The sequence below is a fragment of the Falco peregrinus genome, chromosome 7, assembly GCF_023634155.1.
Source record: "Falco peregrinus isolate bFalPer1 chromosome 7, bFalPer1.pri, whole genome shotgun sequence".
Lineage (NCBI taxonomy): Eukaryota > Metazoa > Chordata > Aves > Falconiformes > Falconidae > Falco > Falco peregrinus.
This window is the reverse complement of record NC_073727.1, coordinates 25,143,855-25,158,478: the sequence shown is the minus strand read 5'-3', so window position 1 is coordinate 25,158,478 and position 14,624 is coordinate 25,143,855. Positions and strand designations below refer to the sequence as shown.

Genomic DNA, 14,624 nt, shown 5'->3' with positions numbered 1-14,624 from the left:
ATCACGATTCTTAGTGTAGCAGCAAAACCACAGCAGTTTTTCAAAGGAAAAAAAAAAAAAATAAAAAAACCCCAAAAACGTATCATTGTCCAGTCTCAAATATCTGAACTTTGAAGTCAGAAAGGGAAAAGTACCTATGTTGGTCCGTGTGGTTTTTGAAACCAGGGCGAAAAATCCCCCCCAGCAAGAAACCAAGAGGAAAAAGTGTTCCTTGGAGGAGAAGAGGGGTGGTCGCAGGAATGCTGAGCACACTGTGTGGGTCCATGATGTGCTGTCTTCTGGGTCAAAGGCACCCATGGAACCGAGGCTTCCTTGGAGGGGCTTCGTGATGGGAAGCTGCTTTCTTTGCTGGACTTTTAGCCAGAGTGTGTGGTGAGCGGACCAGCTGGTGTCATTCGGTGGAGTGACGTGATTTGCTCTGCTCCCTTTCTCCATGCAAGGTACCCTGTTGGCGCGTGTTCCTGCAAAGCAGACAAGCAGAGGTGGTCAGGGCGAGTGGTGGGAGGCTCGTCACAGGTGGGCTGGGCACTGCCTGAGCTTGCATCACGCACAGCCTCATGCTGGGTGGGCAGCGGGCATGAGACACGAGCACACCGCTTTGGCCTCCTGCCGCAAGGGCCGTTGGTACATGCACCCTCCGAGGTTTCTGGGGAGGAAGACGGAGGAATTCCTGTGATAAAAAGCTGGAAATCAATACAATAATAGTTCATTCTCTGGGTTCCATAGAGCGCCTTTCATCCTACAAGAGCACAGGTGAATAATAATACTTTGCAATTACACAGCACCCTTCACCCCTTGATCTCAGTGTGCTTCACAGAGCTGGGGTGTATTGCTCTCTGCATGGCACAGGTGGGAAAGTGGAGTCAGAGAAGGAGAAGCATTTGGGCCAAGATTCTCCAGCATGTGGGATGGAGATAGGACAGGGAGTAGCGCATGTGCCAGGGCTCCCCAGAGACATCTCACTGCATGGGCTGGTGTGCAGCTCCGCAGGGCTTATCGGTCTCACGGAAAAACTGGGACAGTATCCAGAGAGAGCTCCAATCCCATGAAAATACGCCTCTCCCACTAACAGACCTAAGCCTGTAGGTACCCTGTGTACTACACATGCAAAATAAAGATGCCCCTCTTGGTCTTTCCTCAGATTTGTAGTCATACAAAAGAGAGATGTATGCTCAACACAACAAAACTGAACTGCAGTGAGGGAGGTCAGGCTGGAGTCCCTCACAACCTCCTTGATACTCTCTTGGGATGGCCTGCAAATAGTCTTGTACCAGCACCATAGCAGCTACAGAGCCAGGCGGTCACAACCAGCAGAGCATGGGGACTGACACTGCCTAGCATGACAAACAGAATTCAAATAAAGGCATTTTAGGACCCAAAGCAGAACTAGGCATTACTCTCCCTGAGGGAAACTGCTACCAAGAGCTGATATCTTCAGTGTTGAACACATACTTTTCCCTGGACCATGTGTGACATGAGAACAAACCCCTCCAGATCTTGCTAAAGCAAATCATAGAATCAGGCAAATAATTTAACTTCCCAGTTGTTCCCTTTTTCTATCCTGGTCCTCATTTCCAGGTCCTGTTACCTGATCAGACATTCTGACTGCTTTTCTTTCTTTTCTCATTTTTTAGAACACAAAAGGGATGTATCCCACAGGACTTATTTAGGCAAGCCCCTTCTGAAGTCCACCAGTGCCTTGACTGGTGAACAATACTGGAGCAAACATAGTTCTATTAATCTGAGGCCTTCAGAAAGCTGCATGATAGCTCCCATAAAATAAGGTGAGCTTTTCCAGTGGTGAAGGCCAAGTTCATGAAAATCTTTGGAATTACATTTTTGAAAACCCAAATCACTTTCTCATCAATCTAATGCAACTAACACCACCCCAGTGGTGATAAGCTTCTAATGCTTGAGTTAATCTAGGGGCTACTGGGTGATACATCTTTGCCTCGCAGGCTTCTGCTTCCCTTATCAGTTGACCATGTAGACTGTCCAGCAGGGACTGTCCTCTCCCTCTCCATGGTGTGCTTTGGACTCCGTCTCCTTGGATGGGATCTGCTGTCCCCTAAAGATTCAGACTGAAACTCTGAAGTACTTATCAGCCTTAATTTTGGTGCTGGGGCACATGTTCCTTCTCAGTCTGCTCCATGATCTTCCCTTCACGCCAGCTCCTCTGTGATCCCTCTCATCACTGTGCTTGTATCCTCCTGCCAAAACTCCACCCTTCCCAAGGCAGAGACTGGAAGGCACATTGAGTATGTTGACCAGCATAAACTCCCCGAGCACAGAGACCACTGTATCTAGAATAAGGAGTAACATTTGGGCTTTCAGGCAGTGTGCCCAGCAGGATGAGCAGCTTTGTGTGTACAGAGAGCTGTGGACAAGAACTAGACTGAGAGCTGGGACGTATCCACCTACAAAGTACTCCCCATAAAGTACACAACTGCTTTCTGTCACTTTTTGGCTTGAAATCTTGCTCTGAGTTTAACTAAAAAGGGAAGCAGAGAAAATAAAACCTGTAATGTCTGCATGAAACCTCACTCTGCACTTTAGGTATTTTGCCTGCTCCTCTCTTTCCATACATCAACGGAAACGAATTTCCATCCCTCACTAATCAGTCTCAAATGGCATGGCATAGCATAGAGTGATAAGTGATTTGGGAGGGAGGACATAAAGAAGTTCACTAGCTCTTGATGTTTTCTGCATGAAGCAGTCAGCTAGCTTTCTAAGTCCTGCCTATTTTCCCCTACTGCAGACCGGCCCAGTGCAACAGGGTGTGCAGATGGGAGAGAAGGGCCTTCCTTGTTGATTTGCTCATATGCCAGGAATTGTGTTTGATAAATGCATCTCTGTAGTGATCAAGTGACAGAATAAAAATCCACATCAGGCATAGCATGCAAAGTTTTATAAAGAAATGAGAGCACACTAGTCATCACCACTTCATAGTTAGATGTTATACACCTCATGCCAACACCAGCGTGCATGGCCAGTACAATAAAGTCATCTATTTATATCTCCCCCTCAAAACAAAACACTTTTAGGAGAGCAACATATGCTCTTCACCCCAGATGATCTTGCCTTCAACACACATCAAATATTGCTTATCAGACAAAAAAATTGCAAAAAAAAAATAAAATGAGCCACATAAGAAGAATTTTTGTAAGCATAAAGCCATGGTGTTGAGCTTTTTTGCACTGAGGTAAGCACACTGTGTTTTGCCTGCTTCCCAAAGCTAAGCAGGGCTGGGCTGATCCTGGGTTGGAAGACCACCTAGAAGTCAAAGGCAGGCTGTAGTTCCAACCCCAGGAGGCAGCATGGAAAAGATGACAGAAAGACAAGTAGGAAGGCTTATTTCTGCCCTACTGTCAATGCAAGGGGTGGGGAAGGAAAATGTGAATAACTGGATGATGACCCAGCTCAAGCAGGTAACTTGGAGGCTCGTCTGCGTGGGCTCAGACAGTGATGCAGCACTCCCCTGGACAGCAGGCGAGAGCTGCACCTCTGTGGCTGTTAGTCATAACCTGAGCAACGGGCAGCAATGAAACAGCCTGCACCGACACTGGGCTTCCTCTTTGGTTTATGCCCTGACACGTGAGGATTTAAATCCTTGCTTGGAACAACACAGTTAGAGCCTGGCAGGACAGTTTGGCAGCTGGGGCAAAGCCTCCCCAGTGAGCTTCCCTCCTCCTTTCCTACAGCTAGCCCACCCTTCCCCAGCGCTGCTGCAGACCTACAGCACACCCAAGCACCCAGACCTGCGTGCCCGCTCCCACACTGCCACACTGGCAGCACGCTCCTGCTGGCAGTGACAGCCGCCAGAAAGAGCTGCTTCTACCCAGTGCCCTCCCCAGTCATGTCCCACCTCCTCAGAGGGCCCATGACATTGACATGCTTTTGGACACATGCGTGCACATGGACACACCCCCACCCCCCCTAGTTTTTTCCATGGTTGCTTCCCCCCAGTTCTGCTCTCCACTGAACATTTGTCTCCAGATTCACATCTTATTGTTCAGAAAAAAGTGGAGACTGGGTGGGGAAGGCTGAAGGGACTGTTCATGTGGGCTGGCATGGCAGAGTTTCCATCATTTAGCACAGCACTTAATTCACCCAGACACAATGAATGCTGATGTGCTAAAAGAGGCCTAGTTCATCTGGGACATGCATGGCCCTAGAGTAAAGGCACTGCAATTATTTTCTCAGGGAAACTGCTCTGAAGCTAAACCACAAGAGTGCAGCTAAAGTCAGCATGGGAGCAAGCTCAGCCCTGGAAACACTCTCTGGAATCATCTGTTACTTGTAATAGTTCTGTAAATTGTTATTATTTTTTTTTTAGCAATTCTTAAAGCAGTTCAAGCTTCTTCATTAAAACCTTCCCCTTTGAATACTTGATGATTTATCTTTCCATGAGCTAACTGAAAGGATGCCACATAGCAAGAGTCAGTGGCGGCCTTTAGCACGAATGGGATAACAAGCAGGGTCCTTAAGCACTAACCTTTGATTTCAAAGGTGGTGTTTACCTTCTGCTCTGATCTTCTAAGCTATGGATCCTTCTCAGCTTTGGGTCAGATATGCAACTCAGGTTCTCCCAACTAGTGAAACGTGAGCTGTAATGTGAGCAGACATTGTGACTTTAAGGGATGCATTGGGGAAGAGGCTTGGGATTTGCTCTCCTTTTATGCCTAGGCAGAAGAAGTCGTAGGGACAGCTTAGTCACCCCAAATTCTGTGACTGACTTGTTTCAAGGATGCACCAGAGATCATGCTTGCAATCACATCCAGTCACCTTGTACTGAGGGAAGGACCTTGACAAAGAAACATGAACTGGAAAGCAGAAGGTCTGTTGTGGACTGACTCCTGCTTCTCTGCATCTATTGCTAGAAAAGCCTTTAGGGAAGTTTCATCAGTTTACATCTATGTTCAACCCCTTGCTGGTACATTTAGTACCATCTCTCGCTAAAATAATTCCATGTATGTTAAACTGAACCCTGAAACTAGCTAGTGAACTTAGGAACAGGCATGTATGTCACCATGCCCTTGTCATGTAGGAAGGAAACGGTGGAAATACAGTTCCAGACTCTCCTTTGTGGTCCTGCATGGCTCAAGGGAAAAGCACCTCTACAAAGAGGGAGAAAAGGAATCATCACTGTGGAAGAGATCCTGATAATCAGCAAGAAGATGTGGGGTCTGCACTCCTGGATTTATCAGGCAGCCAATTTGCTGAAGAGAAATGAAGCCCTTCCTACCTCTTCCAAAAATGCTGACAATTGTTCAAACCCCAGCTATCTAACAGCACAGTCTGTTCTTGACTGTTTTGTTCCAGTCCCAGGCTCCATGGTAGGAATACAGCATAAAGCACAGGGAAAAGGAGTCTCTTCCCTCCATTATACACTTCCATAAAGACAGTGCCCCCCCCCCCCCCCTCCCCCCCCCCAAAATAGAGTACAGTCTTGGTCTGGGTAAGCATGCAGCTCATCTTCATAGCCAGTGGGAACAGCATTCCCTAAATTTAGCAGACAGCAGCCACATACTTGGGGAAATGGCCTGGGCTGCTGCAGACCCTCCCCAGTACCACAAAGCAGCAACGCAACTTTACCACTCAAACTTTGCTCTGCACAAACCCAGGGGACACGGCACCTTCTCTCCCCTTCAGGTTTGGCTTCTCCTGGGCAAAACAGCTGCCACCAGGAACCCAAGCTGCAGCATTTTAAATTTCCATTTTCTCATGGTCCCACCACTGTCAAGCTTTTTGAGAAAGCAGCTCCCCACCGAATCACACTGCTTTCTCCTTTCCTCTCCTTGTACAGGAGAGGCAGGGGGTCGTCAACTTTTACCTAGGGGGACCAGTGCCCTCATTCTCCTTCCCACAGCCAGGGGTACTCCACAGCAGGCACTGTGTTTGGTGCTCTGAAATGCACCTGGGAAGAGCCTCTCTATCCACTAACTTTGGAGACAGGCAGAGGAGACCAGTCTTGTAGGCTATGTTGAACATTTGGGCTGTTTCCTAGACTCCAGCATCTGTGCTGCTGTCAAGTTTCTCGACTGCTGTCATCCTTCCTTCCCCACCTATACCACTTTCTACTTTTCAATGTAGCAGTCTCCCCAGAACCTCTCTAAATATTTTCTTTATACAATTCTTCACCATTTCAAAGAAGTTTCTTGTGGTTTAACCTTTTACAGAACAATTGCTCAGTGAGTTCATGAAAAATCCCCTTCACTTTCAATCTGAACTAAAGACAAACCCAATGTCAGCCAGCCCTCCAGCCCAGCCCCATGGCACCGTCTCTCTTCAGGCTTCCACTGTCAGGGAGATCTCTAGTTTGCATTTTGAGGTATGTACACAAATCATGCAAAGAGGAAAATGCCGCCACAGTTCTGGACTTCTACTCTCAGCTGCAGCACCCACTGCCTCTGGCCATGTCCCCTAAAGCAGCCCACAGAGCCTGCCTGAAGCAGAGCCTGCTTTATACTGGGGTAACTGGGTGTATCTCCACAACAACAAGGCAGCATTGCCCTCCAGTTAGTGCAGCACCAGTGTATTTGGCAGGCCTGTAAATAATTTGCCTTGCCCCACTGATGCTTCATGTGCAGATGTGACAGCAGATATGATCTTCCTTTTGAAAAAAAACCCTGCCAAATTGTCAACTAATTCTCCCATTCTGCGCTCGGATAAAGCTGAAACTTTGCAAGGATCTTTTTGCAAAAAAATAACAAACAAAAAAATCAAAACATAAAAACTCAAACAGAAGGAAACCCAAATCCAGGCAGTTTCTACTCTCCTTTCCTGAAAACAGGCAACCACTGCGATGTGATAACCCTTCTTTAAGCCTCTGATTTTGTCTGAATAGAATAGAAACTTCAACTTGAATTTCAGCAGCCTCCTGTGGGCCCAAACCACGAGTCTTTTGGCTATTCTGAGGTGCTTCTCAATTTTCTTTCCCAAGCCGATCTCTCCAGTAAACCCAGCTAAATAGCCAGAAAAAGGCAGATAACTGTGGGTAGCAGCGTGGAGGAGGACCAAGGGTGGGGATGGGGGTCTTGCTGAGCAACAGCCCATATCTCCCTGTGACAGTCCTCATCCTCACCTGGGTTACACTTGGGCCTGGCTTTTTAATCTGAAATGCTACTGTGGACCACAAAATAACAATAACAACAATCTGCAACAATAACAACAACAACAATAATATTCTTTTGCAGAAGCAGCACTGAATCTTTTTAGTGAAAAGTTTCAACATCCCATATCAGGAAGCAATCCACATTTTCCCATTTTCCCACAAACAACCCCTCTGTCTGTGACCATCCAGGGCTGCATGCCTGGCACTGTCCCCACGGAGTTTCTCCCTGGTTTTCACAGCCTCCATCCTGGTTCGTTTCAGCCTAAGCGAGAGCAGATGTAGACTCATGCAAAAACAAGGAGGCATGCTCAGGTGGCCAAAATGTCAGGTAGATTATACTGTGGGGGAAGGAAGAGGAAAAATCCACCTAGAACACATAGGGAGCAAGCAGATGAGACCTGGCACAGACCTCAGTGCAGTGCCAGGCACCTTGGGGATCTCCCTTATCCCCAGCACTGCTGGACACTGAGCAACATGCATTGGACCCAATCCTCGTTTTAGATTTTCCCTATTTCCCACCTCCCCTCCCACTTCAAGAAAACAGGAATAATATTTTTACCACCAAGACAACCAGTTCAGCAATAATTGGTAAATGGCTTCAAATAAAACTGAATTGGCATTTTAATCGACCTTTGAAATTTATGGTCAGAATTCAAATTTTCAGTGGTTTCATCATGTATCTTATTTTGCTGCTTGTGTTCAAGCATCTCTCAATTGGAGAATTCCTGTGGGAAAGGGTTTTTTTCCCCTCTTTTTGGATAAGCAACTTAGAAATGGCAGCACAAGTGGTTTATGAAAGGTTATAAATATTTGAAGCATAAGCAGGCAACTCAAAGTTTTACATTTAACCACGTGGGCTCCAAATAAATAGCTGAAAATTGCTCTAACCATAGGTTTCAATATCAATTGGCCAATGATGGGATGCAGATCTTTCCAGAGAGGTCGGAACTCAATACTTATTTCACTCTGCACTACCCAATCCCTAATACTCTTATTCTTTTAAATTTTTTAATTTTTTTTTCATGTTTGGAAATGTGTGCTTCTACAGAAGATGATTACAGTACACAGCCTGGAAGTCTGAAACTGGGACTGGAAGACGGAGTGCAGCAGAGAGTGGGGTGTCCTCTCAACAAACGCAGTTCAGCCTCTTTGCCTGTAGATAATTTGTTATTGTAGGTTGGCTCAAATGTAAGACAGTAATGTTTCAGAAACACTTGGAAAAGCAAGCCAGCTGCAAGGAGGATATCATTACAAATTGAGACACATGTTGCACAGAAATACCATTCTTTTCAAATACCAAAATCGTGTCTGGGGAAGTAAAGCCATGCAAATGAGTCAGAGGCAGGACCTTGGTCTGTAACGTGCCGAGGGCATTCAACTGGCATTAGAGGCACTGAGCACTGAGTGCACACAGTACTGCACAGGATCAAGCCCAGATATTTAATTAGCTGTAATTTTCATGGTAGAAGCAAACGTTGAATAGTTGAGGGTTCTGCAAAATGTCAGAGGTCACTTCGATTCACGGCTCTCACGAGATAATCACACATGCTTCCAAACACAACCTCTGGTCCCAGGAGTGAAATGCAGCTCATTATCAAAATAGTTTAAATGAGGTAACAATTAGTAGGTCTCAGCTGTGAGGCCTTGACTAATGGAAGCACCCAGGAATGTGCTTAACTTGCCTGTTTTGCTCTATGGGACCTAAAAATAGTCAGGAGAGACTCAGCAGGTAATCTGGAAACAAAACGGGCTTTAGAAAGGCTTGTTTGCCACAGTCCAATTTCCTTGTGATTTCTTGCTCAAACAGCTTTGCTTCTGTTTTGCCTGAATCTCCCACTGCTTTTTTAACAAGAATTTAATTTTACCTTAAAAACTATTGGTCACTGCTAATTATGTCCAACATTTTCACAACTACAGTCCTCAAAAGTGTTTTGCTTCTTTCTGACCCACTTTCAGGTGCTGCTCGTAATACCGAGCAATAGTTTAGAAGCTCCTCACAGTTGTTCAGAGCTCACCACTCTGCAGTGAAGTTGGCCGTGATTGTTTCAGGGTCAGGCTTCACAAAGGCTATTAGGTGCTTAGCTCCTTATCAGATTTCAGGGCCAATCAGACACTTACTGTCCAGCATCTCAGCCTCTGAATGTAAAGGCAATTGTTGTCTCAGATGATGTTTTTAGAAGCGTGCCTGTCTGTTTTACTATGGTCTTCGTTGTTAGGGACTCTGTATTTAATCATGAGTTGTGCTTTTTTCCCCCATAAACTTCCCCTGCCCACTGACTTTGGTAGCTTGACAGTGCAAGAACAGGCTGATGGAGAGCTACAATCTCCCCCTACACCCATTTCACGCTTAACTTTCGAATGCAGCATAATCTGCTTTGCATCACCTTATATAAGAGGAGTGTTAGCCCTTATATGTATGAAAGTGCCTGGTCAGTCTTTAAAGCCTGGCAAAGAATTTTAAGTAACTCGTCATTTCAATATGAGTGTGGGTTGTACCACCTTAGAGAATGGCACGGATTAGATGCTTATTTCAGATCAAATAATTTTCATTTCACAAGACAATTAAAACTAATAAGGGCACATAAGCATCGAAATGATCTCTGAAGTCAGTGGTCCTAGCTTCTGGTAGGCTACAGTCTCCAGGAGCTGCAGGCTCTGCAGATTTCTGTTGGTCTGTCAATTGAGTTATGGTGGTTTTTGCTGGCTGAAGGCCTGGCTGTTGTTTCATTCGCCAAGAGCCCTAGACGCTCACTACCTTTGCAAATCAGACCAGGTGTAGTTATCTTCTAAATTGGGCTCAAGAATCAGACTTCATATTTGAAATATATGCCCTAGGAGGTTTTATAGGAAAGCAAGAGAAACCCATCAGAAATCAACACTTGTTTCTTTGATTCAAAGAGAGTGCAGTCATCTACGGCAGCGTACCACCAGCCTGCTATTTACTGCCACTGAGACGGAAGTTAGCGCTCCCACACCCCGGCAGCAACATGTGGGAGCTGAAAGCTACCCTAGAAGTATGTCATTTCATACTTCACCACTTTGAGGACCTATTTTTTTCTTTCTTTTTTTCCTTCTTTTTCCCTGGGAAATCCTTTTTCTGATTTAATATATCTGAGAAGCTACACAGGCAATTTTGAAACGTAAGATCACACTGCTGGAGCCAGGCAGCTCTCAAGGGCGAAGTTTCAGTTCCAAGGAAATGTGTTTAAGGCTTTGTTGTGTTAACAGTCTGTCCTCTCCCTCTTTGGATAAATGGAAAATTTCTGTAGGCTCATAAGAAGCCAGGTGAAGGAAAACTTCTGAACCAGAAGAGTAGGTGTTAAGTGTATGAGTCCAATTACTCTGCTGATTTAAATTAGTTTAGCACCAATGGAACTAAATCCAGTCAAAATTAGCTAAGGCTCTGGCCCATAGTACTGTGTCAACGAAGATGACTAGCATAAAAATGTGTTTAAATACAGAAATCTGTTTTCAAGTATACCTTTAAGGTCAAAATCTGTCCTGATCATAGCATGCAGGGCAGGGTAAAATGCTGGTAGATAGATGCTACAGTGACAGGTGAGTGATAAAAACTCTTAAGGCAAAAAGGGAGGTTAATAGCTATGCCCCTTGCCTCAGGAATCCCGACCAGAGCAGGAAATCTTGTGCTGGACCATAATGGGCAGGGGAGCTCACAGTGGGATATATATTACTTCTGCTCTGAACTGGAGCGTTCTGCATGTTGTATATTTTTACGACTACAATGTATGGACTAGATAGCTGGAGGTCTGGGCCTATAACTCAGTGGATGCTGACCCCAGGACATACGGGTTGGCTCTGTAGGTGGCCATACTCCTACTATTTCGATTATTTCTGGGAGAAACTCTGCTGACACAAGCAGAAAAACTCCTTCCTTTTCTTACCTCTCTGCCCCCAAATAGGATTAGGCAACACACACACACACACAGAGAAGCTGGTTGTGAGGGTAGCATGTGCCACTTAATTTTCTCATTTAATTTACCATAACCGTCATGTTAAATCCAAGCAGACCTTAGTGTTTTCATTTATTTGCTTTAGGAAACCTTGACACCAAAACTGGAGGGTTAAAACCGATCCCGCCTGGACATAAAGCATGGAGGCAGACAATGCTAACACTGCTAATTTTAGAAACTCCCGTTGCTCAAACTTGAAAAAATAAGACTCAACAGAATATTCTTCTTAGCTTCATTCCTTTATCATGGTAGGACTTTGGCACTGAGACATCTTTTGCTGGTTCTTCAAATTGCATCAAGCTTGAACAGCTTGACAGTCTGCACCCTGATGGAGAGACTAAACTTTAACATCAAGGATTATGTTGCTGATTAGCACTTTCAATAATCAAGTAACTGGTACATTAAATAATCCAGAGTTTGGCAACTTGCCTGAAAAGGTCACGCTTGCATTGACTCCTTTTAAGAGAGTCCATGTTGTTATTACACGAATTCAATCTGTCTGTCCAGAATTCTAGCGTAAAATCATTTAGCTGATTTCCTTCTTTTCATACAATTTGATGAGGAATAAAATCCAGGAAAAGTTGCACATCAGGGCAATATGTTCAGATTTTCCAATTAGGGTAGGCAGGGAGCAAGAGAGAAAAAGACAGTTCTCTGGGCTTTTTCTTCTCCTGGGTTAGCGTGGCCAATGCAATCGATGCAAACCTCTGAGGGCACAAGTCAACACAATTATTAGTGCAGCTCTTACCCTCTTTGCATTTTATTAGAGTTTCTATGAGGTTGGGAGTCTTTCGTGAGGGATCCTCCCCACAATCAGACTGCTGAAGGAGCAGGGGTTTACCTCTGCCCTTCCCCAGCCCCAGGCAGGAGGAAACACGGGCATGGCGGAGGTCAGGGCTGCGGAGCAAGAGGCTGCACTGTTGCTCTGCCCCCTGTGCTCATCACCTCTGTACAGACATGGGCAGGCTCTGAGCCCTACACAGTCTTCACAGATAGACTGCTGGGAGGCCAGAAATCCAAGCAGCCCCCCTAGCTCCTCTGGACTGCCTATGACCAGCACTAGTGAAAGGAGGGCTCTGCAAGAAACCAGAGAGTCCTCACCTCAAATCAATCATCAGAGCTGCGCAAATCACTTGTGCGTGCCTTGAGAGGCTCAAAACCCACCCACATTTCACTGAGATACCCACTGGAATGAGATGGTTATCAAGCTGTTTATTTCTGCAGAGTATTTTGGGTATCCTCTTTCCCCTGAAGCACACAAGGACCCTGGTCTCACATCCCTTCTGTATAGAGGCTACTTCTTTTCTTTTTGTGGAGGAAGGAGGGGGTGAACACAGACTGACTAATAACCAACACCATGCCATACTATGCTATTGCACAACCCCCAGCGGCACAGCAGACACCTAGGCTGGGCTTCTTAACCTTCAGTGTCTAAGGGAAATCTATGTCTGTGCCAATCACCCTAAGTTTACCTCACAGCAGGGAGAAACAGGCACTCCTAGGGCACAATTTGTCTGATCTGTCTTAGTTTTCGACTTCAGGATGAGCTCAGCTGGCTCTTTGAAGTGCCTGCTTCTCTAGGTTGATTTTAAAGGGAGTTTAGACAATTAGCTCAGCTGTGCCCTCATTCCAGATGTCTATATTGGATCAGATTAATCTTGCCTGGCAACCTGAAAACTTTCCTCTAAGACAACCATTACACTGAGACAAAGGAATATAAAACTCTTGGTGAATCAGAAAACGGTTATTCCTGAGGATAATCACAGTGGCAGTTACTGATATTTAGAGAATACAAAGAGTTGAGGACAGTAACTGAGTGATAAAGCATCCTTCTTGTCATTTCAACATAGCTTGTTCAGTTTGTCCACTTTCTTTGTCAAATACTATCCATAAAGTGATGTCATGTATAATGTCAGCAGGCAAAAATACACAACTTGGTGGAGCCAGAACTCTCTCTGAGGTTTTAAGGCACTAGCTCTGAATGATGCTAACCCCCTCTTGGGATTGTGACCTCGGAGAGGTGGCATTACTGCAGCCTGGATGGTCCAAGCAAGCATAAACAGATGCTAAGAAGCAGCCTGTCTTTTGACTACAGTGTCGGCACACAAATGTACAAGTGTCTTAGCACTGTCTTGAAACAAACCACAGCTACGGGGAGCTTGAACAAGGTGGGAAAACAAGGGTAACCATGGCTCTCCTAAAATTAAATAAAAGGTATGCAGTCAAATAGTGGCCTTCTCACTAGATCAAATCACTACCTCTAGGTGAAAGCATGGGTACCTTTATGAAAAGACAATCTTGCAGGCTTCAAAGGTGGCACACTGGCGTTTGCAATAAAGAACTTGCTGCTGAGAGGGATGGATGTACAGTACATCCATACCTCAGGGGTTGGTTGGGGGATCCCCACTAGCAGGACCTAGCAACCTATAAAGATTTTAAATATTCATTTGACTTCTGAGTTATTGTGCATGTTGGTTATTAGTCCAAGAATGTTACAGTTGTCCTCTGTTCTTAGAAATGTGTCTTTTAAATGTGTCAGCACATGCTGAGAGCAAAGAATAATGGTTCTGTTCCACCAAAGAAAGTAAATAAATACTGTTTGTGATCAAGGGAAGTAATGCTTCTGGCACTGCAGCCAGCACAGGGAATGCAGCATTAACAAAGAAAAAGGGAGTCTTGACTATACTGCTGTATCTTTGATGGTGCAATTAGCCTGCACCGATGGAGCAGGGAGATATTGCAATGGCCCAGATTCCATGGTGTGAGCTGCTATCTATGGCTGTAGGTGCCAAGCACCGCTGCAGTCACTATTAGTGCTACCAGGGACAAGGATTTACTGGAGACTACAGAATATTCCATGGATTGTAATGAAATCTGGCATGTCACCAAGCCACATCCGGCAAACCGTCAGTATTTTACTGCTGAACAGATTTCTTGCAACACCCACCATTTTCCCTTTTCCTGAAAGAAGCTCTTCATGCTTGTGAATCTAAACAAATGCAATTACATTTGTTTCTTGCTTGTTTCTTGGGTTTGAAGCACAGACATATATTAAACTAATGGTTTTACAAAGAAACTGTTTTATCGGAGCAACTCAGTAGGCTGGGAATGAAGGGCTGGGGGGAAGGTGTGTGCGTGTCTCCCTCTGGAGCATTGTTCTTGGACAAGTCACAGTTGTTGGCGGACTTATCCATATCTCTGCCTTCCTTTGCATCCCTACCAGGAACCACACACATATACCAGCCACAGGGCTGAGGGAAACCTCAGCTGCTTTGCTAAGGTGGGAGACCTGCACCAAAGGCAGATACCTCACGTAAGACAGTAAAGCTCCACGGCACAGGTCTGAGATAAACTACAGCAGGCAGGTCCCAAACAGCAGGCAGTCCCTAAGCATTGATACCTGAGGAAGGAAGGCTCGGGGAGAGGGGGTTCAATTCCCAGAGGACAGCCCAACTGAAAGCCAGGGTGTGGTCTGGAGGCAGACCAAAGTAAGTTGGAGGTGACCATTAGACTGGAGATCAACCAACAAATGGTTGGAG

At 45.4% G+C, this 14,624-nt stretch overlaps 1 protein-coding gene across 3 annotated transcripts in view; it reads right to left on the bottom strand.

Annotated features, from left to right (window-relative positions):
- Positions 1-335: 335 nt before the first annotated feature.
- SOBP (sine oculis binding protein homolog) overlaps positions 336-14,624 on the bottom strand; it is a 117,666-nt gene continuing 103,377 nt past the window's right edge. For all 3 annotated transcript variants that reach the window (XM_027796126.2, XM_055809490.1, XM_055809491.1), the window contains one exon: positions 336-683. The gene's annotated coding sequence lies outside the window, so the exon portion shown is untranslated. The remainder of the gene's footprint in view (positions 684-14,624) is intronic.